Genomic DNA, 6000 nt, shown 5'->3' with positions numbered 1-6000 from the left:
TTCAGTTTTTTTAACCAACTCTTACAATAGTTGGTGTTCCATTTATGTTTTTGATAGTAAGTCCTGTTTCTCTTTTTCCTCTCGTAGCTTCAGATTATTTTTGACTGTTTGTATAAAATTTAGCTGTACAGGTGTTTGATCCGAGTACCTTTTTATTTCGCAAGGAAGCCTTTCTTTATTCCAGAGCAGTACTTTGGCTGGACCCAGTATATCGAAGCACACCTTAACTTTACGGGTTCTTTTTTGGTTAAGTTTACCAACTCTGAAAATGTTGATGGGTTTCGGAATGTCTATGCTAAGTCAAGAGAGGACGTTTAGGACATCGGTTTCGTCCTTCGGTCTTCTTTCCTCCGCTTGAGAATGCTTTTGTTCTGGCAGACCAACAAGAATAATGTTTTTCTTCCTGTTACTGCGTCTTTGTACCTCCTTGACAATTTGTTCACAAAAGGTAATCTTATTTTGCGAGTAACCCGGTGCTTCTGAAGATTGTTTTATCTTTATGAATTCAGCTTCAAGGGGTTTTATTTTATTTTCACAAGCAACAATCGATTCATCCAAGTGGCAGTGGCAGTGGACAGTTTTATTTCATTGATTTGACCGATAACACCATCTACCTTATTTTGTACAGAATTTAAATTATGTTCAGTAGTGGTCTTTATGTCAGATAGTTGAATTTTTATATCCGAATTACTATACTGCTATCTTCTGTCATTCTGTACATACAAGCTCACAATTTTTTCCAGGAGTGAGCTAATGCGAGTCATTTCAGATCGCATTTCTGAAAGTTCTGTACTGCATGGACAGTCAGCGGTCCATTTACGTTTGTTGCGTTGAGTGACATTAAATTGCGTATCCATACTAAGACCATCTGTTCTTGAAATATCTTCCGTAAACTAATTCCGTCATGTTACTCGATGATGAATTGATTCAACGCTATGTTAACAAGCAATGCAACATGTATTTAATAATGTGGGCAGTTATTAAAGTGTAATCAAAAAACTAACACATTTTTAATAGTACTTAAGTTGATAGATTTGCCAATAAAGTTTGAAATTAAGCCATTCATAACGTAGTCTAGAACAAGTGTTCAGTTCAGCTTCAACAAAACTTAAAAAAAACAAAGAAAATCACCATAATGTCTTACCAGATTCAAATTTTGGAATAAAACAGGATTAAGACCAGAGCTTGAAACACATTACTGTACTCTCATGACATTTTATGGAACTGAGAATTTTAATGAGAATGATACTATGAATGATGAATGACTGAGAATGAAATGAAAATCACACTGGATTATATATGGAACTTAAATCATACTTATTCATAATATTATCATACATTTTTTTATTACACTCTTAAGTGAAGTTTTTTGTATTGTGTTACTGAATTTAATTTTATCATTTACTTCACCTAATATTATCATAAAAATTAATCACATAATAATGCTAATAAGCCCCCCAAAATCCAATCTTACGTCCGAGTCTAATACCACGTGGGGGGCGGACACGAATACTTTTGAAACTTATGCGGCGAATAAGGCTATGGTAACCCATTCATCATAGAGAAAAGTTCAAAGAGATAACGTATAGGGCCTCTGCCCGGGAGTCGCCGGGGCACAACCGGAGCCAGCGCTGAGTGTTACAGTATGCGATCCACTGGCGGTAGGGGACTGAGCAGGCGGGTTCCCCCCAAAAATGTATCTACAGCCGAAAATAGTTTACCCGTTATTAGCACTAGTCAAAATTCTGCTGTTAGTTTTAACAGGCCAACTGAGGATTTTTTGCAGGGAGCTTCTAGTTCACAACCTGCAACCACCAAAGCAGAGAAGCCCTGAGTACGCATGAAGTGGGATAAAGAAGTCAACTTATTTATTATGCGTACTTATCTTTATATTGTAAAAAATGGAAACCGATAAAGTATGTTCCCTAAACGGCTATTCAACAAATTCAAAACAAAATATCCGGATTGGAGAGTAAGTCAACAACGTATCGCAGATCAAAGAAGATTAATAATTAGAAATAAATTAATAAGTGAGGATGAAATAACTCAGCATAAATCGAAAATTACTAAACAATTAAGAAGGGAAGCGGATTTTAACCATTAAACAGATACATCATCGCATTCAACCAATCACAACCGTTAATTAAGACACATAATATAGTTTCTAGCTCCACAATTGGCACTATTACACAATATGATGCGTTTACACAGACAAAATTGACATCACTCGGTCAAGACACAGAAGTAGAATACACTCTAAGCTTAGAAATTACAGAATTAAAGAATCTTTTAGAAACGGCACTAACGAAAGTTCAAGGTACTGATCCTAAAACCCGACCAAAATTACCGCGATTAAAAGAGAGTAAATTACTTTATGATCTACTTTACACCTTTAATACTCGTATACTACCTCCTTTTTTCTCATTAGATTCCGATTTACTGCATCTACATACATTAATATATTGTTCTGCTTTACTAATAATAACAAAACTTGGCTATAAATTAAAATCAGGAAATGTAGAAGATAAAAGCATACAGAAGAAAAACAAATCATAAGCCAGCTTGGTAATATAGATTAGAAATCGATATTAAAAAGCTTAGAGCAGACATTAGTAGGTTAACTCAATATATAAAAGGCAATAGATCTCAAAAACTTATAACTAAGTAGAGAAAATATTTAAAAATACGAAATTGCACACTATCCACGAACAAAAAAAACAAGAAACCAGAATATATAGACACTCTCAAGCAAAACTATATTTAAAAGCACATAGACTGGCAAGATACAGAAAAGCACTTAATAGAAAACAAGATAATAAATTATATTGTACCAACGAAAAAGCTTTCTATACATAATTAAATAGTACTACCTCGAATAATACAAATAATGAAGAACAAATACCAAATAAAGATGGACTTAAAAACTACTGAGCAGGGATTTGGAAAAAAGGACCAATCACAACTTATAGGCAAAGTGGTTTGAAGAAGAGAATCAGAAATTGAGATATATGGAACAGATGGAATTTATAGAATTAAAATTATATATTTTAACTGAAGTTTGAAATGGAAAGCTGCTGGAATAGACCAGATACATAATTCCTGGCATAAAAAGTTTACGTCCTTATATGATATTCTAACGAAAACAATTTTAGACCTAATTAATCGTAGAGCTGCTCTCCCAAATTTTATAACAACCGGTTTTACCTACATGCATATCTACCAAAAAGCCAAAACAACCACGACCCATCACGGTACCATTCAATAACATGCCTACCAACAATATATAAAATAATCACATCCTGCATTATCAATAAGATAGTGTCACACCTGGAAGCACAGAATGTCATGTCAGAGGAACAAAAGAGATGCAGGCAAAACCACAGAGGATGCAAAGAACAATTAATTATAGATTCGACAATACTTTGCATTCAAATTTTAATAGAAATGTATGTGTCACTTATATCGATTTCGAAAAACCTTTCCATAGTGTCCTACATTCATGGTTAGTTTAAATTTTACATACATATAGGATTCATCCTTATATTATATAATATTTTAAGGAGACTATATGTAACTGGAGAACCACAATAATTTTAACAAAAAAATATCTAAAATCTGTTGTGAGGAAATCCATATTAGAAATGGCATCTTTTAGGGAGATTCTCTCAGTCCTTTACGGTTTCGTCTCGCCCTAAAGACTCTGTCTAGAATATTATCAGATTCTGAATTTGTAAACCAATTGACACGTGACACAGCGGTTTCTTATTTGATGTACATGGATGACATAAAACTATTTACTAAATCTGAGAAAGAAATGATAAAAAGTACAGCGCAATTCAGCAAGGACATGGATATGAATTTTGGCTTCGGTAAATACAAAACTCTAATTATTAAGAGAGGAAAATTTATTAAAAAAATTATGAAATAAGTGAGGAAATAAATATAACCGGGATCTATATAAATATTTGGGTATACTTCAAGCTAAGGATATTAATCACTCAAAATTTAAATTTAAATGGCTACGCAGGTGCTTATGCAAGTGAAACCTATTAATTTTAACTACCTTTAATTATTGATTATTCAAATAATAGGAATTGCTCCGATACGGCCCTTTTGACGGGTGATAAGCTCTCTGCACTTTAGTGCTTTCCTAAGACTAAATATATATTTTTTATCTTCGTTTCAATATTGCTCTTGTTGGCGATATGGTTTAGCACGTCACGTACTTAGTAAAGATTCCCTGGATCGTTTGGAGCCAATACGGCCATTCTGACAGGCGGATCGTGCTCTGCGCCTGTCGGTGTTATAATATTACACAGGTATCTCCAGTATTGGATCCATGTTTGAACTGAGTGTATGTGATAAATTCATGTTGTTAAGATGGAAGACATAAACTTATCGCTATGTCACCAGATCTTATAAGATAATCTTGTAAGTTCTTACAAATCGAGTGACTAAGTCTACTCATGGATTCCCTAGGCATCCCTACGTTATCTCATGGTTCTCTTAAGGATATGAAGCGCAGGGGTGAACACTTCAGAAATAAGCCATAAGCTTGTACGCAAAAAGTATAGTTTAAATACAGCAAAAATAGTTTTAAAAATGAATACAGTTTGCGAAGAATAAAGAAAGAGAAACAGAGCGTATATACAGCAATACATTAACTTTTAAAAAGCGTATACAAAATACGATGACGTGCGATCCTTGCGGAGTGCAACCGGCAGGCGTGCAAGGGTCAGTGCGAGAATGCCACTGGGTGGAGCCTGGAGTTCCGATATCTGCGCTTACGCAGGTGCGGTTCGCTGGAGGGGGCTCATTAGCGAAACCGGTTGCATTCCACAAAGATATCTAATATGAAAACAGATTCTTTAGTCCAGAATTTTTTTTGTACAGATATTATTTTATGTGAAATATTTATTTTTACATTGATAATTGATATTAGTTACAGAAATCAATACAGAAACTAAAATATATATCACACATAAAACACAAGTACATAGCTAAAAATGTAAACAACAAAATTTATTTATCGTTACATAGAAGTAGCTAAGCTACAGATACAGCAAAGACCTGTGGTTAGCTCAAGGGTAACACGTGATTAGATTCATATTTATATTATATAGGATTTCGTTTTATTTATTTATATGGGTAGAGTTCACAAATGAACTCATGATGATAACGATATTTATGGAATCCTGACAAAATTTAGGAAAATGCCTTAAACTTGTAGGTAATGGCATTATTTAAGTTGTATTCTGCTTGACCTTTATTTTTGGAAGACAAATTTTTTAATCTTGTCAATAACCGACTTCAAAAGAGGTGGAGGTTCGCAATTCGTCTGATTTTTTTATGTATGTATGTTTGTTTTTAATTATACTCAAAGAAAAGAAGTAAAATTATTTTTAAGTGAAAAAAACAATAACATAGGAACACAGAAACTAAAAAGCAAAAATTAATTTGACATTTAAATAGCATTTCCTAACGTCACCTATCTAATAATAAATTCTAAATATCGGTCGGTCGGTGCCTTAGATTTACAGCTATGTGGGTAATATTTCTTAGTAAATAATTGCAGGTTAATAACCCTTTTGATGACTAAATGCATTTACCTGTATCAGGAAACACGTTAATGTAGTTATTTATTTTGAACCTGAGTGCAGTCCCTATCCATACTGCTCCAAACGACATTTTTCTATTGATATCATTATTTATCTAAGGAATATTCGATCGTACATCTTGTGGTCTTACATGTGCTAAGGATATATGAAATTTAGTTTTAGTTTCTTACAGATTACTTGTTTATTTGTTATTGAATATATCGACATAGATGGGAATTTGGGAAGTTTCTGATACTGTTCCTCTCCCTACTATTACAGGGGACTGCCTTTAGGACTTGATCGAAGGTAGAGCGGGCGTCCCGCCAGCGGTGCTGAGTGGACCGAGTTTGTAGAACCCTACAGTACCTTCACATAGGCGTTGAGGTGCGTCGAGGGGTTTAGT

The sequence above is a fragment of the Danaus plexippus genome, chromosome 8 (genome assembly GCF_018135715.1).
Source record: "Danaus plexippus chromosome 8, MEX_DaPlex, whole genome shotgun sequence".
Lineage (NCBI taxonomy): Eukaryota > Metazoa > Arthropoda > Insecta > Lepidoptera > Nymphalidae > Danaus > Danaus plexippus.
This window is presented reverse-complemented; position numbering follows the sequence as displayed.